The following is a 25,205-nucleotide window of genomic DNA, read 5'->3' on the forward strand; positions in this document are numbered from 1 at the left end:
CTTAGTTGTTAGGAAATGTAGAGTAGATGAAGAGCTGTGATTGGCGGGCGGTAGCTTGATGGACAATTCCAAGACACTCACCGTCATACGCACTTGGTGAAGAAACATTCTTGCACTATCTTCTGTATTTATTCTTCCTAATAGCCGGCCGAAGTGGCCGTGCGGTTAAAGGCGCTGCAGTCTGGAACCGCAAGACCGCTACGGTCGCAGGTTCGAATCCTGCCTCGGGCATGGATATTTGTGATGTCCTTAGGTTAGTTAGGTTTAACTAGTTCTAAGTTCTAGGGGACTAATGACCTCATCAGTTGAGTCCTATAGTGCTCAGAGCCATTTGAACCATTTTATTCTTCCTAAAAATATGGTTGTGGTTTCTAATTCGATTTTCCAAAATTTTGTTAATTTCATAAATGTTTGCTCTCTTTTATCTATCCATCATAAATGTATGAATCTTCTTTGTTTTAGAAATTTTTTTCCGAATTCGTAATACGTCTGAAAGTTATGTCATAACTATTTCTCTGTCTTCATAAATTCCATTCATAAATGGCTAATTTTAAGATTTTCGTTTCTTAATTACTTTTAAGTTCACAAGTATTTAAAGCTGCAATATTATTAATCATTTTAAAAAAATGAGAAATAACAAACAAGTATCATATTTTGTACATGTACAATTTCGCATTGTGAAAGCACGACCTGTCTTAGTAATAAGGTGGGGCAGCAAATAAGGAAATAAATAAATAATAAATAAATATCGGTGTACAAACACGATATTGCAGTGTCTGTGTTGCTCAAAACTACGATGCAATGTTCCTTCGGCCATGTACTACAATATCGTATTTGTCCGTCGACATCGGGCATGCAACTTTCATTTAAAGCATCTCTTCGGTACTGGAATATATATAAAGTGTGTACAAGTAGAGGTTGTTGATACATTGCTGACGACATATGGAAATTTGTATCTGGCGGAGGAACAATACTTCGGACAGGCGCTACAAAACCGTACCCAGTAAACAATAGTTAACAAAGTAGAATAGTCTTTAGCTGTCATCGTTACCTATCCTCACTATCTATATCTTTTTTCGCAGAATCTGGTTCGTTATTCTCTTTCTGGAGGATTTAGCTTGATTGCACCCAATATTTGGCCTTTAATGAGTAGGTAAATTTATCAGCTTAGGTTAACTTGAATGTTCCTGATTACACTTTCGATCAAGACTTCTTGGGTCACCACAAGTTATTTCTGTTTTTTTGGAAATATTTGTAATATAAAAATGTATGGAAGCATCTCGCAAGTTGATGTTCCTTGAATGGTGGAAAAATAATAGCGAGTACAAAGAAAATGGATCCTCAGCTTTTGTTGAGAGAGTCATTTGCTCACTGCGCGCGCAAAATATTGAGTGTGTAAAATAAAATTTTATACGTCGTAGCTATTATCATTGGACTAGAATTTTTGGTTTCTATCATTACATTATTTCATACTTGCAGAGTTGGTGGGACCTGGTCAGGATACTGAATATTAGTAAGAAACAGATATTAAGCAAGAACAGGAACAGATGGTTTGATAGTAAATAAGTTACCATATGTAATCTGTGACCGCAGGTTTATTCAATAATTTATGTACAAAAGAACTGCCGAAAGGGAACATACTAGCTACATGCACCACCTTCAGTTGGAAAACTCATAGGTAAATGCCCAGGAAAGCTAGTTAGTCAGTGGATGGCAGCAATGTGGAGGGAGAGACCAGCAATAACCACAGAGGCGTGCTCACTGCAACGATAGGGATCATAATAGCGCGGTTTCCAGGCATCTCGTGCGATCACAGGCAGTGGTTCACGATCATGTAAAGATACAGTTGCATCTGACAGGATTCTGATTAATGTGACGTGCTGTTGGAGCAAGGGCTTTGAATTACTTTTGGACTGACAAATACCTAGCTGCTCATTCTGTAAACCTTGACTGCTGCACATACTCCTCGTCTAAGGCACAGTACACTTTTCACACAAAACTTCTATAGTAATAAATAGCGCAAGGTGTTCTAAAACTTACACAGGTAAAATTTACAAAAATATTTACACCCATTCTATTCATAAAGAAACCATACCCTTCACAAGTGTTATTTATGCTACCATTATTTATAAACAGTTTTTTGTTCTTCCATTATACACTTCTCTTTTGAGGCAAAAAATAATTTCGACAAACATCACAATGGGTCTGAAAATAAATGTGCTCGCAATTCTAGATCATTTGCTACATTTATGAAAATTTTGACTTTGAATCTACTAAATTTGTCTTACATACACAGAAGATTGTGCTCTGTCTGCTGGATTTTTCATTATGGACACATTTATTATAACGAAAAAATTGTTAAGCATGCAATATAATTCTTAAATATGATACTCTCTGTACCAAAATTTGATATAATTGATGCGCACAAGTGATACACTAATTTTTTTGTCAAACTGTCCTATACAGTTTCTTGCTAGCGTTGACATCAGTGCACCAGAGAGTGTAAACTGTGCTAGGTTTTAAAGTTAGCTGCGTACTAGATTCAAATTTTGCACGTACATGGTCGTATTCAATAATTAGATGGATGCAAATGTTTTCAAGTGTTCTTCGTGCTGAGTCCGCTTTGTATAGGTTACATTCTGACATAATGATATAGAATGAAAAGTTGTGATGTAGGACCCTAGACATCTTAAATTTATTTTTCCCCTGTATCATAGAATATTAAATTGGCACATGTTGAGATATGGGCTAGAGCACTAGTAGTGGGACATCTCCGCATAACAAAAAAGGAAGGCTGTATACTATAAAAGATTTTGCTTCAACCACAAAACAGGTGAATGAACCCACTAATGTCACTTAGCTGAGTCACATTTCAGAAGACGATGCCATGTTACCTTTCTGTGATGGAGTTGAAGTTGAAGCTAATAGTTCTTGAAGAAATAGTGTAACTTCTCTTTGCAGCAGTGAAACTTTAGCAAGTTTTGGGGAGTTTATTCCTTCAGACAGTAAAAACCTGTGACCAAACGTAATGGGGCTGACCCTTTGTCAAAGAAAACATTCTAAACTCATTACTGAAACAAAAAAGGAGTATGCCAAAAGGAGAAGGGCTAGGAAGCTATGCCTATGATCAAAGATGTGGCGAGAGGAAGGAAACTGGGGAGACAGATTCTGATTCCGACTTCTGTCTGAAAAGGATGACAGCTTGGAAGATGTTAATCTATTTAACGAATTCACAGTGGACTCGATTGTAACGAATGATAAAGTACATGCAGGTGGTGTGGATTATATCTTGGCTCAGTTTCAAACAGGAAAGAGGATTTCATACAGCTGCCGATGTATCTTCTTCTTCTTAAGTTGCCAATCCTAAGATTGATTTGCAGCAGCTCTCCATTCAGTGCGATTGTCGGCCAGCCTCTTCAATTCCGTGAAACTTCCGCATCCTAGGTCCTGCATTATCTGGCTTATGTACTTTCTTCTAGGTCTGCCTCTTGCCCTTTTGCCCTCCACAAGGCCTTCCGTTATAGTGTGGAGAAGACTTTCATGTCTCAGAATGTGTCCCATCCATATATCTCTCCTCTTCTTGACCGTCTTCCAAAGAACTGGAACTTCCTCCGCTCTCTGCAGGACTTCTTCATTTGTCATCCTGGCCGTCCATGGAATTTTTAACATCCTTCGCAGACACCACATTTCGAATCCTTCAATCCTTCTTCTTTCGTCCTCTCCAAGTGTCCAGGTTTCGCTGCCGTAGAGAAGCACACTCCCAACAAAGGTCTTTATTAACCGCTTCCTTAACGACAGACTTATCGTATTTGATGTGAGGAGTCCTTTCCTTTTATAGAATGCAGTCTTTGCCTGATTTATTCTACTTATTACATCTTTCCTACTACGACCATCTGATGTTATTCTGCTTCCCAAGTAGACAAAGTCTTGTATTTCTTTCAGCTTCTCTCCATTCAGCCTTATATTCGTAATTGCTTGATTATTTTGTTTGCTTGCAACTAAGATTTTTGTTTTTGACTTATTAATTTTCATGTTGTACCGTGTAGCAAGAGTGTTTTCCATTTCCTCCAACACTACTTGTAATTCTTCCTCATTTTCCGCTAGGACAGCAATGTCATCCGCAAAACGCAGCATATCAACTATTTTTCCCTGGATCCTGATTCCATTAGCTTGTATCTACACCATACAAAAAGTACCGTAAATTGACCTGGAAGTTAAGTTTCTAAACTCTTTGACCAGGACAAAATAAATTTAAACTTCAATGAAAAAGATATTTATCTTAGTAATAAGAATGATGTAATAGGGAAATTGCTAATTCCTGATGCTGCTACTGGGGTTAAAAACTATAAAACGAGGAATCTGATTTGTGTTTAATGGTCCTATTGATAATCATAAAAAAAGACTGATTATCTTTTGTATATCTCTTATTTTTGTATTATTGTCGATAGATTAAATATAATTATAGCGGTTCCTACCCAGTTGACTTCATATTATTAAAAATAGAAGAAACTGAATAATTTTTGCAGTTCACTGTGACGTTAGTTTCATACCAAAGATACCTCCACAGATAAAGCCCACTTATACATATGTATAATGTTTTTGGATTCTCTATCTCATTATAAGACCTCAATCTTCTATTTTAAGTGTACACAACAATTCCACATGTGTATCATATTTTGGACCAGCCATACTACATTTAAGATATCGAAAAACTGATAGCGTTTTTATTTTCTTATAGTCTACGTTTCTAACTTCAAAGATTTAAACACAGTGTCATTTTAAAGCAGTCAATACTGTCTGATATACAGTTTTTTCATAACAGATGCTATTTTCTTTAAAAAATACAGACTAATTTTGTGATTTTGTATCATACTTACCCCACTTAAAACTCGATCAGGCAATGAATATACTGTATTAATCAAGTGCAGCTGTTTTACAAAAAAAACTATTGGTAAATACTTTTAGCAAGATTATAATGATATTTCCTCTTTCAATTGACAATATAATCTGAATTCATATGAGATAATTTGGGTACACGAAATATATTTTGCCGGTCGGTGTGGCCGTGCGGTTCTAGGCGCTTCAGTTTCGAACTGCGTGACCGCTACGGTCGCAGGTTCGAATCCTGCCTCGGGCATGGATGTGTGTGATGTCCTTAGGTTAGTTAGGTTTAAGTAGTTCTAAGTTCTAGGGGACATTTGAACCATTTTTGAAATATATTTTCATAACAAGTGGAGATCGTCTATGCCTGTTCTTGGCCACATAGCACTGTAAATTCCCACACTGAGTATGAAAGGTTTAAAGACAATAAAGTTCAAAAAGACAACTTTGCTATGAGACCCTTTTTTGATTTTATTGGCTTTCGGTCTGTACCCATTCAGCCATCTCAATAATCTCGATAGTAATGCCAGTTACGACGATACGAAAGTAAGGACAACACAACGCTCAATCCCTGAGCGGAGAAAATCTCGGACCTGGCCGGTAATCGAAACCGTACCTATTCACTTTGCAATCCGCAGCGCTCACCGCACAGCTTCCGAGGCGGATGCGGTCAAGCCTTAAAACCACATGTTGTGTACCAGCTCTGTCACGTGGCGTTATCCAAATGCAGGGATGGAGGGTCATTGTGTCAGCACATCGCGCTCCCGGCAGTTGTCGACCTTCCAAACATTGGAGACGCTACGTCTCGTTGAAATAGTTCCTCAGTTGGAATCATGAGACTCAGTGGATCCCGTCCCAGTCCTCTCACCAAGGCAAAATCCTTGAAAGTACCGGGAATTGAACACGGATCCTCCACATGGCAATCATACTCTTACATCTCAGCTACGGAGGTGGACGACGACTATAATGTTTGAAAGCTCCATTTTTCACGCCACCTTTATAGACGATTATACACTTTGCGTGGATAAACGGAAATAACAAATTAATATTCACGATCAAAATGTTCAGCATATTCATTACTTAATGACTCCTGCCTCGTAGACGAGGTCGACGAAGCATGCTTGTGCGATGGTGGTCGACTTGGACATAGCCTGTTCGAATCGTGGTATTGGAAGAAATTTTCGCCGTCATCATTTAGCCAGCAAGGAGAGAGGAGACAAGAGATTGTGGCTTAATGTTACTGACTACCAGACTTTGCGCCGAAGTCCAAGTAAAGCACGATTCTTTGAGGTATAAGTTATTCAGAGTCCTGTCGCTGGTTTTCGCACAAACCTTACTAACTCATACACTTTCGGTCTAAGGCGCTGCAGTCATGGACTCTGCGGCTGGTCCCGGCGGAGGTTCGAGTCCTCCCTCGGGCATGGGTGTGTGTGTCCCATAAGATTTCACACACACACACACACACACACACACACACACACTTTCTCTGCACAAGGGGCGTGCGTAAATATGCCCAAGTGACTGCGTATTCATGGGATCAACATGATAAACCACGTGAATATCAGAGGTCTTCATCTAGAAACTATGAAGAATTGAGCACATCGGACCACTGAAACTTCATGTACGATAATGCGCACTTTACTTGTAATGAGAACTTAAATACAATGAATACATATTAAAAGCTAAGCTAAAATTTCTCGGCCTTGTGTTCACACCAACAAAATTTTACTTTTCTTAAGTTAGTACACACAGCACCAAAACACCATTCATGTGTTAAAATTATCGTGGAATACGGCGACGTTGTAAAATCATTTTCATGGATGTAAATACACCAAAAATTGATGGAAGGTTGTAAGGCTTCTGCACGTTGATTGTCAGCATTTAAGAAACCGGTAAATGAATTCAAATCCAGACTTACTTCTTTTTAAGACGGCTCACATAAATGAAATCCTCAAGCTCCAATTACAGACGAAAATGAGAAGGTGTAAATACGCCATTGAAAGATCGGCGGTTAAAAGTAAATTTACAAGCAGAAGTAACTGAAAGAAAGCTTTATGTTGTATGCACGTCACAACACCTCAATGCTGATCAATTGTAAATAAAACAAACACAGTCCGAACAGGCCTTGAAAGTACAGCGGTACCAACCGGCCACCGTGTCATCCTTAGCCCTTAGACGTCAACGGATGCGGATACGGAGGGGCATGTGGTCAGCACACCACTCTCCCGGCCGTTCTCAGTTTTCGCGACGGTACCGCTACTTCTCAGTAAGGAGCTCCGCAATTGGCTACACAAGGGCTGAGTGCGCATCACTTGCTAACAGCACTCGGCAGACCTGGACGATGACACATCCAAGTGCTAGCCAAGCCCGATAGCACTTAGCTTCTGTGACCTGACGCGAACCGGTGACACCGCTACGGCAAGGCCGTTGGCAAGCAATTGAAGATAGGAAAATGATTTCTGAGCAGTGTTCAGAACACATCAAAAAAGAGGTAATCTAATTTGGTACCCCATTTTTTGCGTCAGATGGAATGTGAGTTGACCACTTTACACCAGAAACGCAACAGTAATTAAATGAGTGTGTGGATGCTGGTGGCTCTTCAGGGAAAGAGGGAATTTAGTTTTGTGACTGGATGACAGTTATCAGTTAAACGACAGAAGGAAAGTCGCAGGCATGATCTATCTGTCAATCGTATGAATTTGCTTGTCACCATATTTTCACTGTTTGTGTATCGATTTTTTCGAGATGGAGACTGGGCATCAAGTCAAACCGTCATTTATCAAAACGAACTTTCAAATTCCCCTGTAGGCCTTATATATATTGGCCAGTCCACCAGGCCAACATCCGTTCCCCAACGCGCCAATTCTATTTGCAGGTAGCACACTCCCTGTCCTGTCAGATAGAACACTGTGCATTAATCTGTACGATCAAGTCAAATGTAAAAGAAATTATTCTTGTCGACTGCCTCGACTTCAAAAATACGACTACAATTCTTCTGCAGCAATCAGATATAAAATTTCCTGGAACACGGCCTGATTATTTAAATAAAGAAATAATCTTTAGTCAGAATAATGCGCCTTGCTAGAGATGTGTTTTAACAGTACGAAAACAGATGGATTTGTCTCACATCTAAATAAATTTATGCCTGGCAAACATATTTAATATGTCCCCATAGTTACACACTGATATTACACAGATCTCCAGAATCACACTGCGGGGATGCAATGTGTCTAGGGGGAAATTGATAGCCAAAGTACGATGATGTACAACACGATTTCATTAAAAGTTACCTCACTTTTGATCGAAAATAATTAGTCTTTTACTGAAGGGCCAATAATGACTGAGCTAGTCATCATATGAATCTTGTGATGTATTATTACTACTATTTTCATTGATGTTCCCCGTTGGACTTCCCACAATTCACCGTTTTGAGATTTACATCTTTTCCCTTTTAAAATCTTCTAGGTATCTAAAGACGTGCTCAGTGAGCATCTGCCGTTGACAGAGAGATGGAACTGAATAAAGATAAAATGAAACAGATTTTCTCAAGAAATCAGTGGGAGGTGTTACAAGAAAGACACTGGTACGCAATGAAAAGGCGTTCTAATGACGTTCAGATAGCATATATGTCATCAGGAGGCAATAAACATTTCTTCCTCCTACATATGTATTGTGTATCGATCATGATTTTGACAGAGCTGCTAAGTCGTTGAAAAGTGTAGAGCTATACTGGCAGCCGTTCTTCCCGTTTACCGTGCCTAAATAAAACACAGAGGTTGCAAAATAATATAGGTGCAGTGAGTTCGCTATGACACACGTCCACTGGTGACTAGTAGATGTACACTATGTGATCAAAAGTATCCGGACACCTGGTTGAAAAAGACTTAAAAGTTCGTGGCGCCCTTCATCGGTAATGCTGGAATTCAATATGGTGTTGGCAAACACTTAGCCCTGATGGCAGCTTCCACTGGCGCAGGCATACGTTCAGTAACGTATTGGAAGGTTTCTTGGGGAATAGCAGCCCATTCTTCAAGGAGTGCTACACTGAGGAAAGGTATTGATGTCGGTCGGTGAGGCCTGGCACGAAGTCGGTGTTCCAAAACACCCCAGAGGTGTTCTATAGGATTCAGGTCAGGACTCGGTGCAGGCCAGTCCATGACAGAGATATTATTGACGTGTAACCACTCCGCCACATGCCGTGAATCATGATCAGGTGCTCGATCGTGTAGAAAGATGCATTCGACATTCCAGAATTGCTCTTTAACATTGGGAAGCAAGATCGTGCTTAAAACACCATTGTAGGCCTGTGCTGTGATAGTGCCACGCAAAACAACAGGTGCAAGCTCCCCCCCACCCCCCCCCCCCCCACCCCGCCCCCAATGAAAACCTTGACCACAAACACACCATAACACCACGCCTCTCAACGCTGGCAGATAACGTTCACTTGGCATTCGCCATACCCACACCCTGCCATCGGATCGTCACATTATGTACCGTGACTCCTTCTCCACACAACGTTTTTCTTCTTTTCAATCGTCCAATTTTTACGCTCCTTGCACCAAGCGAGGCGTCGTTTGGCATTTACCAGCGTGATGTGTGATAGTCTGGATAGATGTCTGCCTATTACACATTACGACCCTCTTTAACTGTCGGCGGTCTCTGTCAGTCAACAGACGAGGTCGGATTGTACACTTTTGTGCTGTATGTGTCCCTTCACGTTTCCACTTTACTACCACATCGGAAACAGTGGACATACCTATGTTTAGGAGTGTGGAAATCTCGCGTACAGACGTATAACACAAGTGACACGCAATCACCTGACCACATTCGAAGTCCGTGAGTTCTGCTCTCTCACGATATCTAATGACTACTAAGGTCGCTGATACGGAGTACCTGTGAGTAGGTGGCAGCACAAGGCACCTAATATGAAAAACGTATGTTTTTGAGGGTGTAGAAGTATGGATATCTTCCGAAATCCGGATTTAGGTTTGCCTCCTGACACTTCAATCTTTTTTGTTTGGATTCAAACCTGTTTCTAAGAAAGCATTTATAAACTAATTCACCCGAAAATGCTATATGTCCAATTGTAGCGTGTACGGATTGTATATACATGACACGATGATGATGATGATGTTTGGCTTGTGGGGCGCTCAACTTCGCGGTCTTCAGCGCCGGTACAAAGTCCCAGTTCTGACACACTTCAATTTTTACACAGTCCAATTAGCCAGTGTCACGAATGATGATGATGGTGATGAAATGATGAGGAAAACACAAACACCCAGTTCCTAGGCAGAGAAAATCCCCAACCCGGCGAGGAATCTAACCTGGGACCTTTAACAAATAAAAATGAAATAATATAATAATAATAATAATAATAATAATAATTTGTAAAATAATAATAATTATTATTGTAATTGTTGTTTGTTTGGTAGGATAATTGAGACATTAAAATTTACGCCGTGAATTTATCGAGCTTCGTACGTCCGAAGATGTACGGAACGTAGCCAGGGCTCATTATATATTTTTTGTAGACAAAGTCTGATATCTGACCTCAGCTTCAATCATGAGAATGGATTGACTAAAACTGTTGTGAATGGGCAGGAGCCAATTCACAGGATTTGGAGGAAGCCGAAAGGCACGCGTTTAACTCACGCAGGCTGGCGTGAGGTCTGGAACAGGTAAAGTAATTATACTATCGAGAAAAGTACGTAGCTTCAGGAATACTTAACTTTAATCCATAATTGGTGAACATCGGTCTGACGATACATGCATCACAATATAAATAGCAATTGATAATGGCGCCTTGCTAGGTCGTAGCAAATGACGTAGCTGAAGGCTATGCTAACTATCGTCTCGGCAAATGAGAACGTAATTTGTCAGTGAACCATCTCTAGCAAAGTCGGCTGTACAACTGGGGTGAGTGCTAGGACGTCTCTCTAGACCTGCCGTGTGGCGGCGCTCGGTCTGCAATAACTGATAGTGGCGACACGCGGGTCCTACGTATACTACCGGACCGCGGCCGATTTAAAGGCTACCACCTAGCAAGTGTGGTGTCTGGCGGTGACACCACAAAAACTACTAAAACAAAGAAAAGCATACGATTAAATAAAACATATATTCTTTTTAACATATACATTACGATAGAAATGACACATACGTAAAATTATAGGTAAATAATTGCAGATAATTCACAAATGAGAGCGACTTATTAATTCTGCGCCCTTTTCTGCAAATAGATATTAATATGACTAACTGTGGAGCCGCACAAAATATTGCGTCCTTCTAGGACAACGAATGACATGAGAGTGTTGATGCCTACTGGCTGTGACAAGAGAGCGGTGTTAATTGCTTTATTTTGCATTCTCTTGTCTTAAAAAATCGATACATATAATCTAAGTTAACTAAATTAAATATTGTCTGTGCTCCAGTGCAAATGTTTCCTTGAAGACCCCATGATCCAGAGGTAGCAATGCTAGCCACTGGACTATATACATGACACGTTTGTCTAAATGACTATTAAAAAAGTCGCAGGTTCGAATCCTGCCTCGGGCATGGGTGTGTGTGATGTCCTTAGGTTAGTTAGGTTTAAGTAGTTCTAAGTTCTAGGGGACTTATGACCTAAGATGTTGAGTCCCATAGTGCTCAGAGCCATTTGAACCATTTTTAAAAAAGTCGTAGTTTCTGCAATTCAGTGTGAACCTCACGGAGGCGTTATATTCTTCACATATTCCAACATATTAGTTTACATGACAGAACACAACATTTTTAATTAAATCAACATCTTCTATTGCCGGCCGCGGTGGTGTCGCGGTTCTAGGCGCGCAGTCCGGAACCGCTCGACTGTTACGGTCGCAGGTTCGAATCCTGCCTCGGGCATGGATGTGTGTGATGTCCTTAGGTTAGTTAGGTTTAACTAGTTCTAAGTTCTAGGGGACTGATGACCTAAGATGTTAAGTCCCATAGTGCTCAGAGCTATTTGAACATCTTCTATTTCGTGGGATAGAGGAATTTATCGGTTCATCTGTATCGTTGTGTTAACGAATGAAGACACTTTTATTAAAGCAAGCGGACTGTAATCTTTGTATGTCCATCCCTGTAATATATAGTTACAAGGACTTCGGTTTTTCAGTATGAAATTAAAATCAAAATACCTGCAGATGTCTCTTTTACATTTGATTTATTTACGCAACCAGTTTCAGTGTTCCATTACACCATCCTCAGGCCCCTTGATCAACGCAAATTAGAGGTATCCAACCTCTTGTGCAGTCATAATAGTAATCAATATAAATAATAACCACTGTCCGTATAGACCGGTTTACACGACACTGGCCTGTCGTTCATCAACCGACGACTCGGCTGACTCGCTCGGTCGTTCTGATCTTCAAATTTTCGCCTTTTAAAAATTTCTAGATCTCTAATGAGGACTTCAATGACTGTATGCCCCTGACAGAGAAGTGGGACTGAGTAAAGCTAAAAAATGAGATAAATATGTTCTCAAGAAACCAATGGGAGATGTTACAAGAAAGATATTGGTACGTCATGAAAAGGGGTGCTATTGACGTTCAGGCAGTATTCATTCGAAGGAGAGGCATTAAACATTGCTTCCTCCTGCGTATGCATCGCGTACTGACCATGATAGTGAGTCAAAAATGGTTCAAATTGCTCTGAGCACTATGGGACTTACCATCTGAGGTCCTCAGTCCCCTAGAACTTAGAACTACTTAAACCTAACTAACCTAAGGACATCACACACATCCATGCCCGAGGCAGGATTCGAACCTGCGACCGTAGGGGTCGCGCGGTTCCAGACTGTAGCGCCTAGAACTGCTCGGCCACTCCGGCCGGCGATAGTGAGTCGCTCGCCGGGTCGAGTCGTCGATTGATGAACGAAGGGATAGAAAAGTCGCGTACACCAGAGCTCTATGGACACCGAATATTTAATATTGACTTCTGTTATGACTGCACACGAGGTTGGATTCCTTCCAGTTTACTTTGGTCAAGTGGCCTGAAAATGGTGTAATGAAACACTGCTATGGCAGTGAGGTTATAGGTGCTTCGGCCCGGAACAGCGCTGCTGCTACAGTCGCAGTTTCGAATCCTGCCTCAGGCATGGATGTGTGCGATGTCCTTAGGTTAGTTAGGTTTAATTAGTTCTAAGTTCTAGGGGACTGATGACCTCAGATGTTAAGTCCCATAGTGCTCAGAGCCATTTGAACCATTTTGAAACACCGGAACTGAGGTGGGTGCAGCAAGGTGTCTAAGGCGTTCAGCATGACCGGGTTGCCTCCAAACACGTCTCCGACGATTGTCTGGTTGAAGACATATGTGACACTCATCGGTGAAGAGAACGTGATACCAATCCTGGGCAGTCCATTCGGCATGGGCCTATCTGTACCGCGCAGCATGTTGTCGTGGTTTCCATCGTCGTCGGGAGTGAAGTTGCGCATTATGCAGCCTATTGTGCACAATTTGAGTCGTAACACGACGTCCTGTGGTTGGACGAAAAGCATTATTCAACCTGGTGGCGTTGCTGTCAGGGTTCCTCCGAGCCATAATCCGTACGTACCGGTCATCCTGCAGTAGTAGGCCTTGAGCGGCCAGAGCAGGGCATGTCAGAGACAGTTCCTCTCTGTATCTCCTCCATGTCCGAACAACATCGCTTTGGTTTACTCCGAGACGCCTGGACACGTTCCTTGTTGAGAGCCCTTCCTGGCATAAAGTAAGAATGCGGACGCGATCGAAATGCGGTATTGACCGTCTAGGCATTCTTGAACTACAGACAACGCGAACAGTGTACCTCTTTCCTGGTGGAATGACTGGAACTGATCGGCTGTCGGACCTAAACCGACTAATAGGCGCTGGTCATGCATTGTTGTTTACATCTTTGGCGGTTTTAGTGACATCTCTGAACAGTCAAAGGGACTGAGTCTGTGATACAATATCCCCAGTCAACGTCTATCTTCAGGAGCTCTAGGAACTGGGGTGATGCAAAACTATTTTTGATGTGTGTATTATGTTGCTTCCATCAGAGTGAGTTCTTTGAGGAATAAGTAACGAAACAACTTCACAAATACTGCACTCCTCACTATGCTATAGTACCACTCTTATTATGTACTTCATTCGCGGTATTTTCACTATTTCAATTCAAAATCTTCAGACACAAAGACGAAATTTGATCTGCATTACGATTCCGGTTCAAATTAAACACACAAAGATTTTCTTATGACGTTAAAATCCAAATCGAACTTGTAAGTGGTTTAGCTATTGTTCCAAATGGCTCAATAGGCTCCTTTGAAGGCAGTTTTCTCCACAGCGCTTAGTGGAAAGCGGTTCTTCGGCTCCCTGCTCTTGGGCTGTGATGAGGCAGGCTCGAATGCACGCGCCGGGAAGGCTGGCAAACAGTGCGTAATTTGTGCGTAGCATTTGTTCCGGCAGAGATACCGCGGCCCGCGACCTGTGTGCGCGCTCTACCCGAGCGTGCCGGTCAATGCAGCTCGACCGATAATCAGGCATTCGAGTGCGACGCGAGGCGTTCACTGAGCACGCTACCCAAGGAGTGAATGCACGCACTACAGGCAGCACACGCCAGCCATCAAACCTCAGACCACTGCTAAGCAAACTTAGTCTAATGGTGGTCGAACCGGATACTTGCAATAGCTAAGAATGGGTCACTGCTAATATGAATCAAGGACGCCACATTGTTGTTTGACCGAATATTGAAAGTTAAATGTTTCCGAAAGAACTGACTAAAAATCCTAAGAAATATAGGCATTAAATGAAGGCAGTAAGTTCATCGAAATCACTCGCACAGTGATTGTAAAGATACCGGAACAGAGGGTAACAGAGAGAAGGTCGGAATACTGAATTCGGACTTTCGAAGTTGTTTCACCTTTTAATTATCGTATCAACATTGAATGGAAGACGAATGGAATATTCCAGAATTTGAAACACGAACAGCTGCTAGCATGAGTTTCATAAAAGTAGATACATTAAGGGTTGCGAAGCAACTCAAATCGCTTGAGACGGGCAAGTCTTCAGGTCCAGATTGTATACCGATTAGGTTCCTTTCAGATTACGGATACAGTAGCTCCCAACTTAGCAATCGTATACAACCGCTCGCTCACCGATAGATCTGTACCTACAGATTGGAAAATTGCGCAGGTCGCACCAGTGTTTAAGAACGGTAGTAGGAGTAATCCATCGAACTACAGACCTATATCATTGACGTCGGTTTGCAGTAGGGTTTTGGAGCATATACTGTATTCAGACATTATGAATCACCTCGAAGGGAACGATCTATTGATACGTAATCAGCATGGTTTCAGAAAACATCGTTCTTGTGCAACGCAGCTAGCTCTTTATTCGCACGAAGTAATGGCCCCTATCGACAGGGGATCTCAAGTTGATTCCGTATTTCTAGATTTCCGGAAAGCTTTTGACACCGTTCCTCACAAGCGACTTCTAATCAAGCTGCGGGCCTCAGTTGTGCGACTGGATTCGTGATTTCCTGTCAGGAAGGTCGCAGTTCGTAGTATTAGACGGCAAATCATCGAGTAAAACTGAAGTGATATCAGGGGTGGCCCACGGAAGCGTCCTAGGACCTCTGCTGTTCCTGATCTATATAAATGACATGGGTGACAATCTGAGCAGTTCTCTTAGGTTGTTCGCAGATGATGCTATAATTTACCGTCTAGTAAGGTCATCCGAAGACCAGTAACAGTTGCAAAGCGATTTAGAAAAGATTGCTGTATGGTGTGGCAGGTGGCAGTTGACGCTAAATAACTAAAAGTGTGAGGTGATCCACATGAGTTCCAAAAGAAATCCGTTGGAATTCGATTACTCGATAAATAGTACAATTCTCTATGCCGTCAATTCCACTAAGTACCTGGGTGTAAAAATTACGAACAACTTCAGTTGGAAATACCACATAGATAATATTGTGGGGAAGGCGAGCCAAAGGTTGCGTTTCATTGGCAGGACACTTAGGAGATGCAACAAGTCCACTAAAGAGACAGCTTACACTACACTCGTTCGTCCTCTGTTAGAATATTGCTGCGCGGTGTGGGATCCTTACCAGGTGGGATTGACGGAGGACATCGAAAGGGTGCAAAAAAGGGCAGCTCGTTTTGTGTTATCACGTAATAGGGGAGACAGTGTGGCAGATATGATACGCGAATTGGGATGAAAGTCATTAAAGCAAAGACGTTTTTCGTCGCGGCGAGATCTATTTACGAAATTTCAGTCACCAACTTTCTCTTCCGAATGCGAAAATATTTTGTTGAGCCCAGCCTACATAGGTAGGAATGATCATCAAAATAAAATAGGAGAAATCAGAGCTCGAACAGAAGGGTTTAGGTGTTCGTTTTTCCCGCGCGCTGTTCGGCAGTGGAATGGTAGAGAGATAGTATGATTGTGGTTCGACGAACCCTCTGCCAAGCACTTAAATGTGAATTGCAGAGTAGTGATGTAGATGTAGATTGAAGTGGCAGGTATAGGATTAAGCGATTGCTGTATCGACAGTCAACTAAAACTGCTAAATAGTGGAATTGTCACCAGGCGAGATTCATGGCAGGTTCTGTACAGATAATGGGCAAGAAGTTGTTCCTCTTTTAATAGCAGTATTTATCGTAGATCCTTGGAACAACAAATGCTATCTAGCGATTGGAAAAGAGGCGCAAGTCATTCTCGTTTTCAAGAACTGTCGTCGAACTAATGTACTTAATTATAGGCCCATATCGCCGACGTCAGTGTTGTAGAACTGTGGAATACTTTTATGCTCATTCATTATTTTGTTTCTGGAGAAGGGAATCCTAAAAAAATCAACATGGATTTCACTAACTGAGATTCTGCGAAACTCACCTGTCTCTGTTAATCAGATGGTTCAAACGGCTCTCACCACTATGGGACTTAACATCTGGGGTCATCAGTCCCCTAGAACGTAGAACTAATTAAACCTAACTAACCTAAGGACATCACACACATCCATGCCAGAGGCAGGATTCGAACCTGCGACCGTAGCAGTAGCACGGTTCCGAACTGAAGCGCCTAGAACCGCTCGACCACCGCGGCCGGATGTCTCTGTTAATCCATAAAATCCATATAAGATGACGCCTAGGCTTATGTTATGTTCCTCGAATAGAGAATGGCATTTTATACCGCTTTGCGCTGGGAGTACGCCTACGGAATGATAAAGAGTCATTGTTGTTTACAAATTATATTACTGATCTACTGATTAACGTTGAGGGCTGCATGAGACTTTCAACGGACGATACTTGTGTCTGTAGGAAGGTTGCTACGTCAAAGACTCTTACCGAAAAGCAGGAAGAAAAACGGTTCAAATGGCTCTGAGCACTATGGGACTCAACTGCTGTGGTCATAAGTCCCCTAGAACTTAGAACTACTTAAACCTAACTAACCTAAGGACAGCACACAACACCCAGCCATCACGAGGCAGAGAAAATTCCTGACCCCGCCGGGAATCGAACCCGGCAACCCGGGCGTGGGATGCGAGAACGCTGCCGCACGACCACGAGATGCGGGCAAAGCAGGAAGAGCTGCAGAGAATAAAAAGTATAATTTGTCAAAAAGCAAAACTTTAAGAACCTTCAACATCGCAGCGCGTCAGCAATCGTTGGTTAATACATTAAAAAACTAAAAACCCGCCTCGATTGCGAAAAAAGCACCTAGTGTTAAGTGTGAGCGACCGTTTGTAGCTGCAGTTTATGGCGGGTCATGGCCCATCGAACATCGGCCGGTGGGAGGTGGAGCGTACATCATTAAGATAAGTAGTGGTTTTGGATTTGTACATATGTACTGTTTGTGTTTTCCTTTTCTTTTTCGTTTATAAATGTATAGCTCTGGTGTTCTTTTAATCATTGACAAAGGTCTTCTTACAAGGGAACCTTCCCATAGCTCCCCCCTCAGATTTAGATATAAGTTGGCACACTGGATAGCCCTTGAAAAACTGAACACAGATCAATCGAGAAAAGAGGAAGAAGTTGTGCGGAACTATGAAAAAATAAGCAAAATATACAAACTGAGTAGTCCATGTGTAAGAGAGGTAACATCAAGGCTCACAGGAGCTGAGGAGCGCCGTGGTCCCGTGGTTAGCGTGAGCAGCTGCGGAGCGAGAGGTCCTTGGTTCCAATAATCCCTCCAGTGGAAATTTTAATTTGTTTATTTTCGCAAAGTTATGATCTGTCCGTTCGTTCATTAACGTCTCTGTTCACTGTAATAAGTTTGGTGTCTGTGTTTTGCGACCGCACCGGTAAACCGTGCGATTAGTAGACGAAAGGACGTGCCTCTCCAATGGGAACCGAAAACATTTGATCGCAAGGTCATAGGTCAACCGATTCCTCCACAGGAAAACACGTCTGATATATTCTATACGACACTGGTGACAGCATGTGCGTCACATGACAGGAATATGTTGTCGACCCACCTAACTTGTACACTTGGCGAATGGGGAAAAAGATTCTTCTACCTTACCCGATTTCGGTTTTCTTGTGGATGTGATAATCACTCCCAAAAAAGTGATGAAAACATAAGAGTTTGTCACATAAACTGAAAAAAAAATTAAACTTTTCACTGGAGGGAAGACTTGAACCAAGGCCCTCTCGCTCTGCAGCTACTCACGCTAACCACGGGACCACGGCGCTCCTCAGCTCACGTGAGCCTTGATGTTACCTCTCTTACGCATGGACTACTCAGTTTGTATATTTTACTTATTTTTTCGTAGTTCCACACAACTTCTTCCTCTTTTCTCGATTGATCTGTGTTCAGTTTTTCAAGGGCTATCCAGTGTGCCAACTTATAACTAAATCTGAGGGGGGTGCGATGGGGAGGTTCCCTTGTTAGGCACTTGTGGGTTTTATTGTTGTTCTGAAGAAGGTGTAGTTATCTACGCCGAAACCTGGGTTAACACTTAACACTAGGTGCTTTTTTCGCAATCGAGGCGGGTTTTTAGTTTTTTAATATAAAAAGGAAAACATTTTCTTGCGACTATGTATGTTAATACGTGCAGTGTATGATCGACATTTCATCATCTCACGTCACTCTGTTGTCTACAATCAAATTTATGCACTAAGATCCGCAGTGTTGTCCTCGGGCTGAGCCGGAATTATTTTAAACGTTTCAGACGGTTTTACCCACACTATTTGGAGAAATTTAATTATAATTCGGTGCCTCTTGCTCTGACATTACGATTCTGACTTAAGTAACAGTACGAAAACGTTCTTGCTGTGGACATTCACTGGAAACTAAAGTAACTATGAGCATAAAACGCGCCGCTTTCTGTTAACAAAAAGGCGCGTAAAACAAAAATTCCGGTTTATGTTTCATTTACCCTCGCAGTATCCATTTTAATTTATTCCGGTTTGAATTGGCAAACAGCACCCAGAGCGTGACAGAAGGCTTTGTTTGTGATTCCGCCCGATACGTGCCTGTGGGCGTAGGGCAGTGCAACGCTAGCAAACTCATCAAACTAGATTGGCCGAGTGGCACGGTGGAACGCTCGTCAGCTTCTGACACAGGTGCACCCGTATCATGAGGCACGCGTCACATACCGGCCCCTTTAAGGCCACATTACGGAAGGATGCTCCTCCATTACTCGCCTGGACCCACAGTTAAGCACGTAAAGCTGGAATGATGTGGCTTTATCGTATTAGTCGCGGTAATAATATTTCCCGGAGGATAAGGAGGCTATGGTTTAACGTACCATAATCGACAAGGGCATTAAGAAACAGAGCACGAACAGGATGAGGGAGAAAATCAGCCGTAGCGTATCTGAAGAAACCAGAAACCCAGAAGTAGGCCGATAACGCTTAGTTACCTGGGCTAACGTGCGTCAGCGGCGTCATGGATACATGTCACGTCTTCGGCGGTTGGCACAAACTGAGACGCTTTCCGAAAGCGCCATTATGCTTCTTTATTGGCAACGGGTGACACCGTGTTCGTAGGAGGCACTGCCTTCATCTGGTGACAACATTCTGAGACTGATAAATAGTCTTGTGACAGCTTATAGAACCATTTGGGACTTAATTACGATGACTTTAGAATAAATTATACTGTTTTTCCTCGCGGTGCCTGCTTTTAGTGAGGACTGGAGTTTTTCATGACCTTATTGTCATCAAATTAAAGTCTCCCCAATCGTTTTTGCTATTGTAATGACTTTTTATGATCAATGTTTGGCCTACTATTGGCTGATAAGTGCCATTGTGAAGCCAAGCTAGAAATTTCGGCGACGCCTGCGATTCACGGAAGATATCAGAGGTCATTGCGCGCGCTGTAAAATTAAAAAATGACATATTTCGCCGGCCGCGGTGGCCGTGCGGTTCTGGCGCTGCAGTCCGGAACCGCGGGACTGCTACGGTCGCAGGTTCGAATCCTGCCTCGGGCATGGGTGTGTGTGATGTCCTTAGGTTAGTTAGGTTTAAGTAGTTCTAAGTTCCAGGGGACTTATGACCTAAGATGATGAGTCCCATAGTGCTCAGAGCCATTTGAACCATTGACAGATTTCAAATGGTTCAAATAGTATGGAACTTAACATCTGAGGTCATCAGTCCCCTAGAACTTAGAACGACTTGAACCTAACTAACCTAAGGACATCTCACACACATTCTTGCCCGAGGCAGGACTCGAACCTTCGACCGTAGCAGTCGCGCGGTTCCAGACTGAAGCGCCTAGAACCGCTCGGCCACAGCGGCCGGCAATGACAGATTTCTCTGCAGTCTTACAGTGTCAGTCGCCGACTGACATACTTCACTATGCTGTTAGTACTGTTCCGATTAAAGTTGGTGTTGTACATACAGATCACTAAGGTCTGCAAGAAGACTGCCCATAGATAGAAATCAAGAAATTTACGAACTAGATTGTTCTCATAAAACTTCTGTCTACTTTCCCATCGACCAAATTATTAATAGATAAGAAAAACTGTATAATTTCGCCGGTAACGCGAACGAAAGTGATTAAGCGAGTAGGTACATCGGTGTTCCATTTGAAAAATTGCGTGTCGTTGCCAAGCGGTACAAGCAGTAAAGCGATTACGGTAAATGTGCTCTCGGTCAGGTGTGACGGCTCGCTATTAAAATAATTACATTTATTGAGTATGAGAAGGAGAGGCAGCGACAGTGCCAACAAGAAGATGACAGATCATTTTTGCAAAATGTTGAAGTTTAGCGAAACGATCGTCTGAAAACAGTGGAAGGACGAAAATAACGACGCGTGGAGTGGAATGTGGGAGTCTACAGCAAACGAAAAGATACGCCGCCATCACAATAATTATTTCATTTACGAAACGCGTTAATGTAATATTACGGGTGTCTCTCTCACTATCCTTTAAACAACCAGTCCATCTACCTGAATAGGTTTCAGGTTGTCCGCTCCTTCGGCCGGCCGGTGTGGCCGTGCGGTTCTAAGCGCTTCAGTTCGGAACCGCGGGACCGCTACGGTCGCAGGTTCGAATCCTGCCTTGGGCATGGATGTGTGTGATGTCCTTAGGTTAGTTAGGTTTAAGTAGTTCTAAGTTCTAGGGGACTGATGACCTCAGTAGTTAAGTCCCATAGTGCTCAGAGTCATTTTGTCCGCTCCTTCACTACGCAATAGTAGATACTGGTTTAGCCGATAAAAGCAGCGTTGACGAAAATTCGACTGAATACCTACCACGGAAAGGCAGCATGACTCTAGTCCATGGGCAGCAGCTGAAAGTTAGTTAAACTATCTAGATGTCTAAAATTTCCTTTAAGTTGGTTTATTGTCTTTAAAACACGGAAAATGGCTATCAAGTTCGTATTTAATATGGTTCAAATGTCTCTGAGCACTATGGGACTTAGCATCTGAGGTCATCAGTCCCCTAGAACTTAGAACTACCTAAACCTAACTAACCTAAGGACACCACACACATCCATGCCCGAGGCAGGATTCGAACCTGCGACCGTAGCAGTCGCGCGGTTCCGGACTGAAGCGCCTAGAACCGCTCGGCCACCGGGGCCGGCGTATTTAATATCCCGACATCAGTTATGCAATGTTACTGACTGTCTCATTTACAAGTTTATACCCAAAAGTAATCAGAAGATATTTAGTCCGACCCGATATTTTGAACGTCCTAAACAGTTACTGATCCACGATAATTTGCGAGTTAACACATTCAGTCGTTCAGTAGGCTTCTTATAAAGAAGTGCTCGCCATAATGTCCCGTAATCTGCACGGAACACGCCACGCGGATTTTATGTATGACTTGAAATATTCACACGCGAATATTTCGTAAAATAAACCACAAAGCCCAAACTTTCAACAAATGTTCAGTACTGTAGTCGCTTTTCGTCAACGACACGAGAACCGATCAAACGCACGAATTTCCTCATTTTAGTACAAATTTGACCAGCACTGTTAACATACGTGTTTACCAGAAGACGGATCTCGAACGGGTCTCTCGACTAATAGAGCTTAGGCACAAAGCTCTATTCAAACGCGCAGGAAATGCTGAATTCCTGTTGGCTAGTATGTTACGGAGCCACTCAGGTCATCTCGAACACTCCTATACCCTCGGTATGTCTAATCTCAACCAGTCAAATTACCATAAGTAGTTTAGTCTAGAGATCTCGTAATTGCTAAACTAAATAAAATTTCATGAAAACAAAATACATTTTTTTCCACAAAATAAATTACTGATAAATTTAACACTCAACGCCCGTTCTGGTTGCCTTTTATAAAATCAAGCTCACTCTGACATACAGTACGTCACTAATTCCCCTATTGCACATCAACTTTCTCACGCATACATTTACATAGTTTTAACTTATTCTCTTGGTTGTCCTTTCAATTGATACTGTAGACGAATTCATTACAGTCCCTAACTCAGTTTCACAATACCAGCATGGTTATTATGTGTTCTAGGTAACAAATTATATCTCCGAAAGTACAGAAGTTATTGAATTGAAATTTTAACATTATGGTTATTTTATCCATAGAATTTGGTACACTAACAAGGGGAATGCCTCAGACACGGCCAGCCGATTCGGCTCAAATTCGGCAGGCCGCTTGTTTACAGCCTAAAACGAAGGTTCAAATATGGTTCAAATGGCTCTGAGCACTATGGGACTCAACTGCTGTGGTCATCAGTCCCCTAGAACTTAGAACTACTTAAACCTAACTAACCTAAGGACATCACACACATCCATGCCCGAGGCAGGATTCGAACCTGCGACCGTAGCAGTCGCAGTCGCGCCTAGAACCGCGAGACCACCGCGGCCGGCTAAAACGAAGGACTCTAAGATATTTTGGATCAACAGCCCCGCAATTTTGAGAAAATCACCCCTAAAGGTTATGACGAGCAATCGACCCAAAATTGAAGGCATCGATAGGTAATTGTAAATAGAGCATTTTTCATCGTCAGGTATGGGGCCCGCAAACGCAAACTTTTCCAGAAATCGAGGAAAGAAACTTTTACAACTGTCGCTTGTGTACCCACATGGTAAACGTTTTTCGCCGATAGTGCCGATAGCGCAGCGGCCAAGGTAACTGGCTGGGAATCGAAAACCCGGGTTGGAATCTCGAAGAAACCTAGCGGATGTTATTCTTTCCGTTTGTATTTTTCCATATCTCAATTGATAGGAATAGGAGGCTTAATAACGTAAGTAAATCAATAAGGAATGATAATGCCGTTAGTTAGTAAAGTATTAAACTTTTAAGCGTTGTCGCATGAAAACAACTCCGAGTAAGAGTGCTGCGAATTCCTCACGAGGGATCGCAGATAAACAACCGCGCGACGCTTGTTTACAACGAGGAATGGGACAGAATGCACGCGGGGAGAGTTATGTTGTCCCGGTTGCCTCTTGTAATATCGTAGTTGTGCACCTAGAAGAGTGAAGGTGTCCAGCACGAGCCTAATAGAAGTCAATCGGAAAGAATTGTTTTCCGTCATTAGGCTGCCGCGAACCTCGTGGATACATGTAGTGATTTTTTTCATCGTTAATGCGCCGAAAGAAATACGTTTTGTGAATGAATACAGTGTTCTTCGTAAGTAACATATGACGAGTACTGTATGTTCTTTGTAGTAATTAGCTCGTCTGTTTATGCCACAGTAACTAGTTATTGTTTGTTGTGTCATATCGTTCAGGTGCATAATCTGAATAATGGAAGATGTACACCCTTCGACTAGCCCTGTAATATATAGTTGGGAGCCTGTCACAGACGATTGAAAGAGGGAAGTTACCGACGATGTGTTCTGGTTTGTAAAAGTGTTTTGCAAGACAGATGCATTATCAATGCACTACCGGAAGCAGGCAGTTCTGTTTCTCGGCGTTCGAGAAATTTATTTGCCTACCTTAATATTGTTATTGTTGTTGTGGTCTTCAGTCCTGAGACTGGCTTGATGCAGCTCTCCACGCTACTCTATCCTGTGCAAGCTTCTTCATCTCCCAGTAACTACTGCAACCTACATCCTTCTGAATCTGCTTAGTGTATTCATCTCTTGGTCTCCCTCTACGATTTTTACCCTCCACGTTGCCCTCCAATACTAAATTGGTGATCCCTTGATGCCTCAGAACATGTCCTACCAACCGGTCCCTTCTTCTTGTCAAGTTGTACCACAAACTCCTCTTCTCCCTAATTCTATTCAATACCTCCTCATTAGTTATGTGATCTACCCATCTAATCTTCAGCATTCTCCTGTAGCACCACATTTCGATAGCTTCTATTCTCTTCTTGTCCTAACTATTTATCGTCCATGTTTCACTTCCATACATGGCTGCACTCCATACAAATACTTTCAGAAACGACTTCCTGACACTTAAATCAATACTCGATGTTAACAAATTTCTCTTCTTCAGAAACGCTTTCCTTGCCATTGCCAGTCTTCATTTTATATCCTCTCTACTTCGACCGTCATCAGTTATTTTGCTCCCCAAATAGCAAAACTCCTTTACTACTTTAAGTTACTCATTTCCTAATCTAATTCCCTCAGCATCACCCGCCTTAATTCGACTACTTCCATTATCTTCGTCTTGCTTTTATTGATGTTCATCTTATATCCTACGTTCAAGACACTATCCATTCCGTTCAACTGCTCTTCCAGGTCCTTTGCTGTCTCTGACAGAATTACAATGTCATCGCAAACCTCAAAGTTAGTGAGTATTCCAGCCAACGTTGTCAAAAGCTATCTCTAAGTCTGCAAATGCTAGAAACCTAGGTTTGTCTTTCCTTAATCTAGCTTCTAAGATAAGTCGTAGGGTCAGTATTGCCTCACGTGTTCCAATATTTCTACGGAATCCAAACTGATCTTCCCCGAGGACGGCTTCTACTAGTTTTTCCATTCGGCTGTAAAGAAT

This window comes from Schistocerca nitens, chromosome 3 (assembly GCF_023898315.1).
Source record: "Schistocerca nitens isolate TAMUIC-IGC-003100 chromosome 3, iqSchNite1.1, whole genome shotgun sequence".
Lineage (NCBI taxonomy): Eukaryota > Metazoa > Arthropoda > Insecta > Orthoptera > Acrididae > Schistocerca > Schistocerca nitens.